The 13,982-nt window shown below is 42.1% G+C and overlaps 15 non-coding genes across 15 annotated transcripts; all 15 read right to left on the reverse strand.

Moving 5' to 3' along the window:
• Positions 1-392: 392 nt before the first annotated feature.
• On the reverse strand, positions 393-474 carry trnal-uag (transfer RNA leucine (anticodon UAG)). The gene has a single exon. It is a non-coding gene; the product is annotated as a tRNA-Leu (tRNA).
• A 700-nt stretch (positions 475-1,174) lies between these two features.
• On the reverse strand, positions 1,175-1,256 carry trnal-uaa (transfer RNA leucine (anticodon UAA)). The gene has a single exon. It is a non-coding gene; the product is annotated as a tRNA-Leu (tRNA).
• Positions 1,257-1,943: 687 nt separating this feature from the next.
• Positions 1,944-2,025, reverse strand: trnal-uaa (transfer RNA leucine (anticodon UAA)). The gene has a single exon. It is a non-coding gene; the product is annotated as a tRNA-Leu (tRNA).
• A 700-nt stretch (positions 2,026-2,725) lies between these two features.
• trnal-uaa (transfer RNA leucine (anticodon UAA)) lies at positions 2,726-2,807 on the reverse strand. Its single transcript has one exon. It is a non-coding gene; the product is annotated as a tRNA-Leu (tRNA).
• A 690-nt stretch (positions 2,808-3,497) lies between these two features.
• On the reverse strand, positions 3,498-3,579 carry trnal-uaa (transfer RNA leucine (anticodon UAA)). The gene has a single exon. It is a non-coding gene; the product is annotated as a tRNA-Leu (tRNA).
• A 700-nt stretch (positions 3,580-4,279) lies between these two features.
• Positions 4,280-4,361, reverse strand: trnal-uaa (transfer RNA leucine (anticodon UAA)). Its single transcript has one exon. It is a non-coding gene; the product is annotated as a tRNA-Leu (tRNA).
• A 1,469-nt stretch (positions 4,362-5,830) lies between these two features.
• trnal-uaa (transfer RNA leucine (anticodon UAA)) lies at positions 5,831-5,912 on the reverse strand. The gene has a single exon. It is a non-coding gene; the product is annotated as a tRNA-Leu (tRNA).
• Positions 5,913-7,379: 1,467 nt separating this feature from the next.
• On the reverse strand, positions 7,380-7,461 carry trnal-uaa (transfer RNA leucine (anticodon UAA)). Its single transcript has one exon. It is a non-coding gene; the product is annotated as a tRNA-Leu (tRNA).
• Positions 7,462-8,161: 700 nt separating this feature from the next.
• trnal-uaa (transfer RNA leucine (anticodon UAA)) lies at positions 8,162-8,243 on the reverse strand. Its single transcript has one exon. It is a non-coding gene; the product is annotated as a tRNA-Leu (tRNA).
• A 687-nt stretch (positions 8,244-8,930) lies between these two features.
• Positions 8,931-9,012, reverse strand: trnal-uaa (transfer RNA leucine (anticodon UAA)). Its single transcript has one exon. It is a non-coding gene; the product is annotated as a tRNA-Leu (tRNA).
• A 700-nt stretch (positions 9,013-9,712) lies between these two features.
• Positions 9,713-9,794, reverse strand: trnal-uaa (transfer RNA leucine (anticodon UAA)). Its single transcript has one exon. It is a non-coding gene; the product is annotated as a tRNA-Leu (tRNA).
• A 1,482-nt stretch (positions 9,795-11,276) lies between these two features.
• On the reverse strand, positions 11,277-11,358 carry trnal-uag (transfer RNA leucine (anticodon UAG)). Its single transcript has one exon. It is a non-coding gene; the product is annotated as a tRNA-Leu (tRNA).
• Positions 11,359-12,058: 700 nt separating this feature from the next.
• Positions 12,059-12,140, reverse strand: trnal-uaa (transfer RNA leucine (anticodon UAA)). Its single transcript has one exon. It is a non-coding gene; the product is annotated as a tRNA-Leu (tRNA).
• Positions 12,141-12,827: 687 nt separating this feature from the next.
• trnal-uaa (transfer RNA leucine (anticodon UAA)) lies at positions 12,828-12,909 on the reverse strand. Its single transcript has one exon. It is a non-coding gene; the product is annotated as a tRNA-Leu (tRNA).
• A 700-nt stretch (positions 12,910-13,609) lies between these two features.
• Positions 13,610-13,691, reverse strand: trnal-uaa (transfer RNA leucine (anticodon UAA)). Its single transcript has one exon. It is a non-coding gene; the product is annotated as a tRNA-Leu (tRNA).
• Between the last annotated feature and the right edge of the window lie 291 nt (positions 13,692-13,982).

The following is a 13,982-nucleotide window of genomic DNA, read 5'->3' on the forward strand; positions in this document are numbered from 1 at the left end:
TCACAGCTTAGACTCAGAGTACATGACAATCTGGTAGTGTACATAGCATATTTGTATCAAGTCGTTTTCTTGGAGGGACACAGCACCGTTCCCATTTTGACATACCTGCTTGAACTCCTTGGATAATTAAAAGGGCCATCTTGAGTGGATTGCTGCTGCTTATGTGTCATAAATGACTTGCATATCATTTAGCTATATGAAATATTAAGCAACAAAAATATGAACAGCAAGTTAAAACCGCTGCAGATGGCATTTAAAGGGACTTGGAAAGGATGACGATGATGGATGAGTTGCTGCTTCTTCTTTCTTTTCGCTACTTGTTTTCTTCTTTTCACATAGACAAGTGATTTGGCAGGGGCACAACTGACCGTGAGTGTTTGTAAAACTCCACTTGGTAGCGGTGGGATTTGAACCCACGCCTCCGAAGAGAATGGAGCCTAAATCCAGCGCCTTAGACCACTCGGCCACGCTACCTCTATAAAGAAGTCTTTGCCGACTTTTTCACGAAAGAAGGTGAATTTATGTTGAATTGGAAGAGGCAAGAATCATCATTTCCAGTCTGATAAAAGCAGCTTCCTCTTCAACCTCGCCTCAGCACACAGTCACATACAACACTTTGCAAAAGGCATCCTGGCAGGATATGTCACTACTTGATCTTCTTTCTTCTCCTGCCATTCTGAATAAGTAGATGAACGCTTACGTTTTATCGTCCGGCCTTTTAACACCCTGCACATTACAAATGTTCCAATTTCAGCATGGGTTTATTGGTGTGCTATGAATTCTCACAGCTTAGACTCAGAGTACATGACAATCTGGTAGTGTACATAGCATATTTGTATCAAGTCGTTTTCTTGGAGGGACACAGCACCGTTCCCATTTTGACATACCAGCTTGAACTCCTTGGATAATTAAAAGGCCCATCTTGAGTGGATTGCTGCTGCTTATGTGTCATTAATGACTTGCATATCATTTAGCTATATGAAATATTAAGCAACAAAAATATGAACAGCAAGTTAAAACCGCTGCAGATGGCATTTAAAGGGACTTGGAAAGGATGACGATGATGGAGGAGTTGCTGCTTCTTCTTTCTTTTCGCTACTTGTTTTCTTCTTTTCACATAGACAAGTGATTTGGCAGGGGCACAACTGACCGTGAGTGTTTGTAAAACTCCACTTGGTAGCGGTGGGATTTGAACCCACACCTCCGAAGAGAATGGAGCTTAAATCCAGCGCCTTAGACCACTCGGCCACGCTACCTCTATAAAGAAGTCTTTGCCGACTTTTTCACGAAAGAAGGTGAATTTATGTTGAATTGGAAGAGGCAAGAATCATCATTTCCAGTCTGATAAAAGCAGCTTCCTCTTCAACCTCGCCTCAGCACACAGTCACATACAACACTTTGCAAAAGGCATCCTGGCAGGATATGTCACTACTTGATCTTCTTTCTTCTCCTGCCATTCTGAATAAGTAGATGAACGCTTACGTTTTATCGTCCGGCCTTTTAACACCCTGCACATTACAAATGTTCCAATTTCAGCATGGGTTTATTGGTGTGCTATGAATTCTCACAGCTTAGACTCAGAGTACATGACAATCTGGTAGTGTACATAGCATATTTGTATCAAGTCGTTTTCTTGGAGGGACACAGCACCGTTCCCATTTTGACATACCTGCTTGAACTCCTTGGATAATTAAAAGGGCCATCTTGAGTGGATTGCTGCTGCTTATGTGTCATTAATGACTTGCATATCATTTAGCTATATGAAATATTAAGCAACAAAAATATGAACAGCAAGTTAAAACCCCTGCAGATGGCATTTAAAGGGACTTGGAAAGGATGACTTGCTGCTTCTTCTTTCTTTTCGCTACTCGTTTTCTTCTTTTCACATAGACAAGTGATTTGGCAGGGGCACAACTGACCGTGAGTGTTTGTAAAACTCCACTTGGTAGCGGTGGGATTTGAACCCACGCCTCCGAAGAGAATGGAGCTTAAATCCAGCGCCTTAGACCACTCGGCCACGCTACCTCTATGAAGAAGTCTTTGCCGACTTTTTCACGAAAGAAGGTGAATTTATGTGTAATTGGAAGAGGCAAGAATCATCATTTCCAGTCTGATAAAAGCAGCTTCCTCTTCAACCTCGCCTCAGCACACAGTCACATACAACACTTTGCAAAAGGCATCCTGGCAGGATATGTCACTACTTGATCTTCTTTCTTCTCCTGCCATTCTGAATAAGTAGATGAACGCTTACGTTTTATCGTCCGGCCTTTTAACACCCTGCACATTACAAATGTTCCAATTTCAGCATGGGTTTATTGGTGTGCTATGAAATCTCACAGCTTAGACTCAGAGTACATGACAATCTGGTAGTGTACTTAGCATACTTGTATCAAGTCGTTTTCTTGGAGGGACACAGCACCGTTCCCATTTTGACATACCAGCTTGAACTCCTTGGATAATTAAAAGGCCCATCTTGAGTGGATTGCTGCTGCTTATGTGTCATTAATGACTTGCATATCATTTAGCTATATGAAATATTAAGCAACAAAAATATGAACAGCAAGTTAAAACCGCTGCAGATGGCATTTAAAGGGACTTGGAAAGGATGACGATGATGGATGAGTTGCTGCTTCTTCTTTCTTTTCGCTACTCGTTTTCTTCTTTTCACATAGACAAGTGATTTGGCAGGGGCACAACTGACCGTGAGTGTTTGTAAAACTCCACTTGGTAGCGGTGGGATTTGAACCCACGCCTCCGAAGAGAATGGAGCTTAAATCCAGCGCCTTAGACCACTCGGCCACGCTACCTCTATAAAGAAGTCTTTGCCGACTTTTTCACGAAAGAAGGTGAATTTATGTTGAATTGGAAGAGGCAAGAATCATCATTTCCAGTCTGATAAAAGCAGCTTCCTCTTCAACCTCGCCTCAGCACACAGTCACATACAACACTTTGCAAAAGGCATCCTGGCAGGATATGTCACTACTTGATCTTCTTTCTTCTCCTGCCATTCTGAATAAGTAGATGAACGCTTACGTTTTATCGTCCGGCCTTTTAACACCCTGCACATTACAAATGTTCAAATTTCAGCATGGGTTTATTGGTGTGCTATGAATTCTCACAGCTTAGACTCAGAGTACATGACAATCTGGTAGTGTACATAGCATATTTGTATCAAGTCGTTTTCTTGGAGGGACACAGCACCGTTCCCATTTTGACATACTAGCTTGAACTCCTTGGATAATTAAAAGGCCCATCTTGAGTGGATTGCTGCTGCTTATGTGTCATTAATGACTTGCATATCATTTAGCTATATGAAATATTAAGCAACAAAAATATGAACAGCAAGTTAAAACCCCTGCAGATGGCATTTAAAGGGACTTGGAAAGGATGACTTGCTGCTTCTTCTTCTTTCTTTTCGCTACTCGTTTTCTTCTTTTCACATAGACAAGTGATTTGGCAGGGGCACAACTGACCGTGAGTGTTTGTAAAACTCCACTTGGTAGCGGTGGGATTTGAACCCACGCCTCCGAAGAGAATGGAGCTTAAATCCAGCGCCTTAGACCACTCGGCCACGCTACCTCTATGAAGAAGTCTTTGCCGACTTTTTCACGAAAGAAGGTGAATTTATGTGTAATTGGAAGAGGCAAGAATCATCATTTCCAGTCTGATAAAAGCAGCTTCCTCTTCAACCTCGCCTCAGCACACAGTCACATACAACACTCTGCAAAAGGCATCCTGGCAGGATATGTCACTACTTGATCTTCTTTCTTCTCCTGCCATTCTGAATAAGTAGATGAACGCTTACGTTTTATCGTCCGGCCTTTTAACACCCTGCACATTACAAATGTTCCAATTTCAGCATGGGTTTATTGGTGTGCTATGAATTCTCACAGCTTAGACTCAGAGTACATGACAATCTGGTAGTGTACTTAGCATACTTGTATCAAGTCGTTTTCTTGGAGGGACACAGCACCGTTCCCATTTTGACATACCAGCTTGAACTCCTTGGATAATTAAAAGGCCCATCTTGAGTGGATTGCTGCTGCTTATGTGTCATTAATGACTTGCATATCATTTAGCTATATGAAATATTAAGCAACAAAAATATGAACAGCAAGTTAAAACCCCTGCAGATGGCATTTAAAGGGACTTGGAAAGGATGACGATGATGGATGAGTTGCTGCTTCTTCTTTCTTTTCGCTACTCGTTTTCTTCTTTTCACATAGACAAGTGATTTGGCAGGGGCACAACTGACCGTGAGTGTTTGTAAAACTCCACTTGGTAGCGGTGGGATTTGAACCCACGCCTCCGAAGAGAATGGAGCTTAAATCCAGCGCCTTAGACCACTCGGCCACGCTACCTCTATAAAGAAGTCTTTGCCGACTTTTTCACGAAAGAAGGTGAATTTATGTTGAATTGGAAGAGGCAAGAATCATCATTTCCAGTCTGATAAAAGCAGCTTCCTCTTCAACCTCGCCTCAGCACACAGTCACATACAACACTTTGCAAAAGGCATCCTGGCAGGATATGTCACTACTTGATCTTCTTTCTTCTCCTGCCATTCTGAATAAGTAGACGAACGCTTACGTTTTATCGTCCGGCCTTTTAACACCCTGCACATTACAAATGTTCCAATTTCAGCATGGGTTTATTGGTGTGCTATGAATTCTCACAGCTTAGACTCAGAGTACATGACAATCTTGTAGTGTACATAGCATATTTGTATCAAGTCGTTTTCTTGGAGGGACACAGCACCGTTCCCATTTTGACATACCAGTTTGAACTCCTTGGATAATTAAAAGGCCCATCTTGAGTGGATTGCTGCTGCTTATGTGTCATTAATGACTTGCATATCATTTAGCTATATGAAATATTAAGCAACAAAAATATGAACAGCAAGTTAAAACCGCTGCAGATGGCATTTAAAGGGACTTGGAAAGGATGACGATGATGGATGAGTTGCTGCTTCTTCTTTCTTTTCGCTACTCGTTTTCTTCTTTTCACATAGACAAGTGATTTGGCAGGGGCACAACTGACCGTGAGTGTTTGTAAAACTCCACTTGGTAGCGGTGGGATTTGAACCCACGCCTCCGACGAGAATGGAGCTTAAATGCAGCGCCTTAGACCACACGGCCACGCTACCTCTATGAAGAAGTCTTTGCCGACTTTTTCACGAAAGAAGGTGAATTTATGTTGAATTGGAAGAGGCAAGATTCATCATTTCCAGTCTGATAAAAGCAGCTTCCTCTTCAACCTCGCCTTAGCACACAGTCACATACAACACTTTGCAAAAGGCATCCTGGTAGGATATGTAACTACTTGATCTTCTTTCTTCTCCTGCCATTCTGAATAAGTAGATGAACGCTTACGTTTTATCGTCCGGCCTTTTAACACCCTACACATTACAAATGTTCCAATTTCAGCATGGGTTTATTGGTGTGCTATGAATTCTCACAGCTTAGACTCAGAGTACATGACAATCTGGTAGTGTACATAGCATATTTGTATCAAGTCGTTTTCTTGGAGGGACACAGCACCGTTCCCATTTTGACATACCTGCTTGAACTCCTTGGATAATTAAAAGGGCCATCTTGAGTGGATTGCTGCTGCTTATGTGTCATAAATGACTTGCATATCATTTAGCTATATGAAATATTAAGCAACAAAAATATGAACAGCAAGTTAAAACCCCTGCAGATGGCATTTAAAGGGACTTGGAAAGGATGACTTGCTGCTTCTTCTTTCTTTTCGCTACTCGTTTTCTTCTTTTCACATAGACAAGTGATTTGGCAGGGGCACAACTGACCGTGAGTGTTTGTAAAACTCCACTTGGTAGCGGTGGGATTTGAACCCACGCCTCCGAAGAGAATGGAGCTTAAATCCAGCGCCTTAGACCACTCGGCCACGCTACCTCTATAAAGAAGTCTTTGCCGACTTTTTCACGAAAGAAGGTGAATTTATGTTGAATTGGAAGAGGCAAGAATCATCATTTCCAGTCTGATAAAAGCAGCTTCCTCTTCAACCTCGCCTCAGCACACAGTCATATACAACACTTTGCAAAAGGCATCCTGGCAGGATATGTCACTACTTGATCTTCTTTCTTCTCCTGCCATTCAGAATAAGTAGATGAACGCTTACGTTTTATCGTCCGGCCTTTTAACACCCTGCACATTACAAATGTTCCAATTTCAGCATGGGTTTATTGGTGTGCTATGAATTCTCACAGCTTAGACTCAGAGTACATGACAATCTGGTAGTGTACATAGCATATTTGTATCAAGTCGTTTTCTTGGAGGGACACAGCACCGTTCCCATTTTGACATACCAGTTTGAACTCCTTGGATAATTAAAAGGCCCATCTTGAGTGGATTGCTGCTGCTTATGTGTCATTAATGACTTGCATATCATTTAGCTATATGAAATATTAAGCAACAAAAATATGAACAGCAAGTTAAAACCGCTGCAGATGGCATTTAAAGGGACTTGGAAAGGATGACGATGATGGATGAGTTGCTGCTTCTTCTTTCTTTTCGCTACTCGTTTTCTTCTTTTCACATAGACAAGTGATTTGGCAGGGGCACAACTGACCGTGAGTGTTTGTAAAACTCCACTTGGTAGCGGTGGGATTTGAACCCACGCCTCCGACGAGAATGGAGCTTAAATGCAGCGCCTTAGACCACACGGCCACGCTACCTCTATGAAGAAGTCTTTGCCGACTTTTTCACGAAAGAAGGTGAATTTATGTTGAATTGGAAGAGGCAAGAATCATCATTTCCAGTCTGATAAAAGCAGCTTCCTCTTCAACCTCGCCTTAGCACACAGTCACATACAACACTTTGCAAAAGGCATCCTGGCAGGATATGTCACTACTTGATCTTCTTTCTTCTCCTGCCATTCAGAATAAGTAGATGAACGCTTACGTTTTATCGTCCGGCCTTTTAACACCCTGCACATTACAAATGTTCCAATTTCAGCATGGGTTTATTGGTGTGCTATGAATTCTCACAGCTTAGACTCAGAGTACATGACAATCTGGTAGTGTACATAGCATATTTGTATCAAGTCGTTTTCTTGGAGGGACACAGCACCGTTCCCATTTTGACATACCAGCTTGAACTCCTTGGATAATTAAAAGGGCCATCTTGAGTGGATTGCTGCTGCTTATGTGTCATTAATGACTTGCATATCATTTAGCTATATGAAATATTAAGCAACAAAAATATGAACAGCAAGTTAAAACCCCTGCAGATGGCATTTAAAGGGACATGGAAAGGATGACTTGCTGCTTCTTCTCTTTTCGCTACTCGTTTTCTTCTTTTCACATAGACAAGTGATTTGGCAGGGGCACAACTGACCGTGAGTGTTTGTAAAACTCCACTTGGTAGCGGTGGGATTTGAACCCACGCCTCCGAAGAGAATGGAGCTTAAATCCAGCGCCTTAGACCACTCGGCCACGCTACCTCTATGAAGAAGTCTTTGCCGACTTTTTCACGAAAGAAGGTGAATTTATGTGTAATTGGAAGAGGCAAGAATCATCATTTCCAGTCTGATAAAAGCAGCTTCCTCTTCAACCTCGCCTCAGCACACAGTCACATACAACACTTTGCAAAAGGCATCCTGGCAGGATATGTCACTACTTGATCTTCTTTCTTCTCCTGCCATTCTGAATAAGTAGATGAACGCTTACGTTTTATCGTCCGGCCTTTTAACACCCTGCACATTACAAATGTTCCAATTTCAGCATGGGTTTATTGGTGTGCTATGAAATCTCACAGCTTAGACTCAGAGTACATGACAATCTGGTAGTGTACTTAGCATACTTGTATCAAGTCGTTTTCTTGGAGGGACACAGCACCGTTCCCATTTTGACATACCAGCTTGAACTCCTTGGATAATTAAAAGGCCCATCTTGAGTGGATTGCTGCTGCTTATGTGTCATTAATGACTTGCATATCATTTAGCTATATGAAATATAAAGCAACAAAAATATGAACAGCAAGTTAAAACCCCTGCAGATGGCATTTAAAGGGACTTGGAAAGGATGACGATGATGGATGAGTTGCTGCTTCTTCTTTCTTTTCGCTACTCGTTTTCTTCTTTTCACATAGACAAGTGATTTGGCAGGGGCACAACTGACCGTGAGTGTTTGTAAAACTCCACTTGGTAGCGGTGGGATTTGAACCCACGCCTCCGAAGAGAATGGAGCTTAAATCCAGCGCCTTAGACCACTCGGCCACGCTACCTCTATAAAGAAGTCTTTGCCGACTTTTTCACGAAAGAAGGTGAATTTATGTTGAATTGGAAGAGGCAAGAATCATCATTTCCAGTCTGATAAAAGCAGCTTCCTCTTCAACCTCGCCTCAGCACACAGTCACATACAACACTTTGCAAAAGGCATCCTGGCAGGATATGTCACTACTTGATCTTCTTTCTTCTCCTGCCATTCTGAATAAGTAGATGAACGCTTACGTTTTATCGTCCGGCCTTTTAACACCCTGCACATTACAAATGTTCCAATTTCAGCATGGGTTTATTGGTGTGCTATGAATTCTCACAGCTTAGACTCAGAGTACATGACAATCTGGTAGTGTACATAGCATATTTGTATCAAGTCGTTTTCTTGGAGGGACACAGCACCGTTCCCATTTTGACATACCTGCTTGAACTCCTTGGATAATTAAAAGGGCCATCTTGAGTGGATTGCTGCTGCTTATGTGTCATTAATGACTTGCATATCATTTAGCTATATGAAATATTAAGCAACAAAAATATGAACAGCAAGTTAAAACCCCTGCAGATGGCATTTAAAGGGACTTGGAAAGGATGACTTGCTGCTTCTTCTTTCTTTTCGCTACTCGTTTTCTTCTTTTCACATAGACAAGTGATTTGGCAGGGGCACAACTGACCGTGAGTGTTTGTAAAACTCCACTTGGTAGCGGTGGGATTTGAACCCACGCCTCCGAAGAGAATGGAGCTTAAATCCAGCGCCTTAGACCACTCGGCCACGCTACCTCTATGAAGAAGTCTTTGCCGACTTTTTCACGAAAGAAGGTGAATTTATGTGTAATTGGAAGAGGCAAGAATCATCATTTCCAGTCTGATAAAAGCAGCTTCCTCTTCAACCTCGCCTCAGCACACAGCCACATACAACACTTTGCAAAAGGCATCCTGGCAGGATATGTCACTACTTGATCTTCTTTCTTCTCCTGCCATTCTGAATAAGTAGATGAACGCTTACGTTTTATCGTCCGGCCTTTTAACACCCTGCACATTACAAATGTTCCAATTTCAGCATGGGTTTATTGGTGTGCTATGAATTCTCACAGCTTAGACTCAGAGTACATGACAATCTGGTAGTGTACTTAGCATACTTGTATCAAGTCGTTTTCTTGGAGGGACACAGCACCGTTCCCATTTTGACATACCAGCTTGAACTCCTTGGATAATTAAAAGGCCCATCTTGAGTGGATTGCTGCTGCTTATGTGTCATTAATGACTTGCATATCATTTAGCTATATGAAATATTAAGCAACAAAAATATGAACAGCAAGTTAAAACCCCTGCAGATGGCATTTAAAGGGACTTGGAAAGGATGACGATGATGGATGAGTTGCTGCTTCTTCTTTCTTTTCGCTACTCGTTTTCTTCTTTTCACATAGACAAGTGATTTGGCAGGGGCACAACTGACCGTGAGTGTTTGTAAAACTCCACTTGGTAGCGGTGGGATTTGAACCCACGCCTCCGAAGAGAATGGAGCTTAAATCCAGCGCCTTAGACCACTCGGCCACGCTACCTCTATGAAGAAGTCTTTGCCGACTTTTTCACGAAAGAAGGTGAATTTATGTTGAATTGGAAGAGGCAAGAATCATCATTTCCAGTCTGATAAAAGCAGCTTCCTCTTCAACCTCGCCTCAGCACACAGTCACATACAACACTTTGCAAAAGGCATCCTGGCAGGATATGTCACTACTTGATCTTCTTTCTTCTCCTGCCATTCTGAATAAGTAGATGAACGCTTACGTTTTATCGTCCGGCCTTTTAACACCCTGCACATTACAAATGTTCCAATTTCAGCATGGGTTTATTGGTGTGCTATGAATTCTCACAGCTTAGACTCAGAGTACATGACAATCTGGTAGTGTACATAGCATATTTGTATCAAGTCGTTTTCTTGGAGGGACACAGCACCGTTCCCATTTTGACATACTAGCTTGAACTCCTTGGATAATTAAAAGGCCCATCTTGAGTGGATTGCTGCTGCTTATGTGTCATTAATGACTTGCATATCATTTAGCTATATGAAATATTAAGCAACAAAAATATGAACAGCAAGTTAAAACCCCTGCAGATGGCATTTAAAGGGACTTGGAAAGGATGACGATGATGGATGAGTTGCTGCTTCTTCTTTCTTTTCGCTACTCGTTTTCTTCTTTTCACATAGACAAGTGATTTGGCAGGGGCACAACTGACCGTGAGTGTTTGTAAAACTCCACTTGGTAGCGGTGGGATTTGAACCCACGCCTCCGACGAGAATGGAGCTTAAATGCAGCGCCTTAGACAACTCGGCCACGCTACCTCTATGAAGAAGTCTTTGCCGACTTTTTCACGAAAGAAGGTGAATTTATGTTGAATTGGAAGAGGCAAGAATCATCATTTCCAGTCTGATAAAAGCAGCTTCCTCTTCAACGTCGCCTTAGCACACAGTCACATACAACACTTTGCAAAAGGCATCCTGGCAGGATATGTCACTACTTGATCTTCTTTCTTCTCCTGCCATTCAGAATAAGTAGATGAACGCTTACGTTTTATCGTCCGGCCTTTTAACACCCTGCACATTACAAATGTTCCAATTTCAGCATGGGTTTATTGGTGTGCTATGAATTCTCACAGCTTAGACTCAGAGTACATGACAATCTGGTAGTGTACATAGCATATTTGTATCAAGTCGTTTTCTTGGAGGGACACAGCACCGTTCCCATTTTGACATACCTGCTTGAACTCCTTGGATAATTAAAAGGGCCATCTTGAGTGGATTGCTGCTGCTTATGTGTCATAAATGACTTGCATATCATTTAGCTATATGAAATATTAAGCAACAAAAATATGAACAGCAAGTTAAAACCGCTGCAGATGGCATTTAAAGGGACTTGGAAAGGATGACGATGATGGATGAGTTGCTGCTTCTTCTTTCTTTTCGCTACTTGTTTTCTTCTTTTCACATAGACAAGTGATTTGGCAGGGGCACAACTGACCGTGAGTGTTTGTAAAACTCCACTTGGTAGCGGTGGGATTTGAACCCACGCCTCCGAAGAGAATGGAGCCTAAATCCAGCGCCTTAGACCACTCGGCCACGCTACCTCTATAAAGAAGTCTTTGCCGACTTTTTCACGAAAGAAGGTGAATTTATGTTGAATTGGAAGAGGCAAGAATCATCATTTCCAGTCTGATAAAAGCAGCTTCCTCTTCAACCTCGCCTCAGCACACAGTCACATACAACACTTTGCAAAAGGCATCCTGGCAGGATATGTCACTACTTGATCTTCTTTCTTCTCCTGCCATTCTGAATAAGTAGATGAACGCTTACGTTTTATCGTCCGGCCTTTTAACACCCTGCACATTACAAATGTTCCAATTTCAGCATGGGTTTATTGGTGTGCTATGAATTCTCACAGCTTAGACTCAGAGTACATGACAATCTGGTAGTGTACATAGCATATTTGTATCAAGTCGTTTTCTTGGAGGGACACAGCACCGTTCCCATTTTGACATACCAGCTTGAACTCCTTGGATAATTAAAAGGCCCATCTTGAGTGGATTGCTGCTGCTTATGTGTCATTAATGACTTGCATATCATTTAGCTATATGAAATATTAAGCAACAAAAATATGAACAGCAAGTTAAAACCGCTGCAGATGGCATTTAAAGGGACTTGGAAAGGATGACGATGATGGAGGAGTTGCTGCTTCTTCTTTCTTTTCGCTACTTGTTTTCTTCTTTTCACATAGACAAGTGATTTGGCAGGGGCACAACTGACCGTGAGTGTTTGTAAAACTCCACTTGGTAGCGGTGGGATTTGAACCCACACCTCCGAAGAGAATGGAGCTTAAATCCAGCGCCTTAGACCACTCGGCCACGCTACCTCTATAAAGAAGTCTTTGCCGACTTTTTCACGAAAGAAGGTGAATTTATGTTGAATTGGAAGAGGCAAGAATCATCATTTCCAGTCTGATAAAAGCAGCTTCCTCTTCAACCTCGCCTCAGCACACAGTCACATACAACACTTTGCAAAAGGCATCCTGGCAGGATATGTCACTACTTGATCTTCTTTCTTCTCCTGCCATTCTGAATAAGTAGATGAACGCTTACGTTTTATCGTCCGGCCTTTTAACACCCTGCACATTACAAATGTTCCAATTTCAGCATGGGTTTATTGGTGTGCTATGAATTCTCACAGCTTAGACTCAGAGTACATGACAATCTGGTAGTGTACATAGCATATTTGTATCAAGTCGTTTTCTTGGAGGGACACAGCACCGTTCCCATTTTGACATACCTGCTTGAACTCCTTGGATAATTAAAAGGGCCATCTTGAGTGGATTGCTGCTGCTTATGTGTCATTAATGACTTGCATATCATTTAGCTATATGAAATATTAAGCAACAAAAATATGAACAGCAAGTTAAAACCCCTGCAGATGGCATTTAAAGGGACTTGGAAAGGATGACTTGCTGCTTCTTCTTTCTTTTCGCTACTCGTTTTCTTCTTTTCACATAGACAAGTGATTTGGCAGGGGCACAACTGACCGTGAGTGTTTGTAAAACTCCACTTGGTAGCGGTGGGATTTGAACCCACGCCTCCGAAGAGAATGGAGCTTAAATCCAGCGCCTTAGACCACTCGGCCACGCTACCTCTATGAAGAAGTCTTTGCCGACTTTTTCACGAAAGAAGGTGAATTTATGTGTAATTGGAAGAGGCAAGAATCATCATTTCCAGTCTGATAAAAGCAGCTTCCTCTTCAACCTCGCCTCAGCACACAGTCACATACAACACTTTGCAAAAGGCATCCTGGCAGGATATGTCACTACTTGATCTTCTTTCTTCTCCTGCCATTCTGAATAAGTAGATGAACGCTTACGTTTTATCGTCCGGCCTTTTAACACCCTGCACATTACAAATGTTCCAATTTCAGCATGGGTTTATTGGTGTGCTATGAAATCTCACAGCTTAGACTCAGAGTACATGACAATCTGGTAGTGTACTTAGCATACTTGTATCAAGTCGTTTTCTTGGAGGGACACAGCACCGTTCCCATTTTGACATACCAGCTTGAACTCCTTGGATAATTAAAAGGCCCATCTTGAGTGGATTGCTGCTGCTTATGTGTCATTAATGACTTGCATATCATTTAGCTATATGAAATATTAAGCAACAAAAATATGAACAGCAAGTTAAAACCGCTGCAGATGGCATTTAAAGGGACTTGGAAAGGATGACGATGATGGATGAGTTGCTGCTTCTTCTTTCTTTTCGCTACTCGTTTTCTTCTTTTCACATAGACAAGTGATTTGGCAGGGGCACAACTGACCGTGAGTGTTTGTAAAACTCCACTTGGTAGCGGTGGGATTTGAACCCACGCCTCCGAAGAGAATGGAGCTTAAATCCAGCGCCTTAGACCACTCGGCCACGCTACCTCTATAAAGAAGTCTTTGCCGACTTTTTCACGAAAGAAGGTGAATTTATGTTGAATTGGAAGAGGCAAGAATCATCATTTCCAGTCTGATAAAAGCAGCTTCCTCTTCAACCTCGCCTCAGCACACAGTCACATACAACACTTTGCAAAAGGCATCCTGGCAGGATATGTCACTACTTGATCTTCTTTCTTCTCCTGCCATTCTGAATAAGTAGATGAACGCTTACGTTTTATCGTCCGGCCTTTTAACACCCTGCACATTACAAATGTTCAAATTTCAGCATGGGTTTAT

This window comes from Brachyhypopomus gauderio, unplaced genomic scaffold (assembly GCF_052324685.1).
Source record: "Brachyhypopomus gauderio isolate BG-103 unplaced genomic scaffold, BGAUD_0.2 sc130, whole genome shotgun sequence".
Lineage (NCBI taxonomy): Eukaryota > Metazoa > Chordata > Actinopteri > Gymnotiformes > Hypopomidae > Brachyhypopomus > Brachyhypopomus gauderio.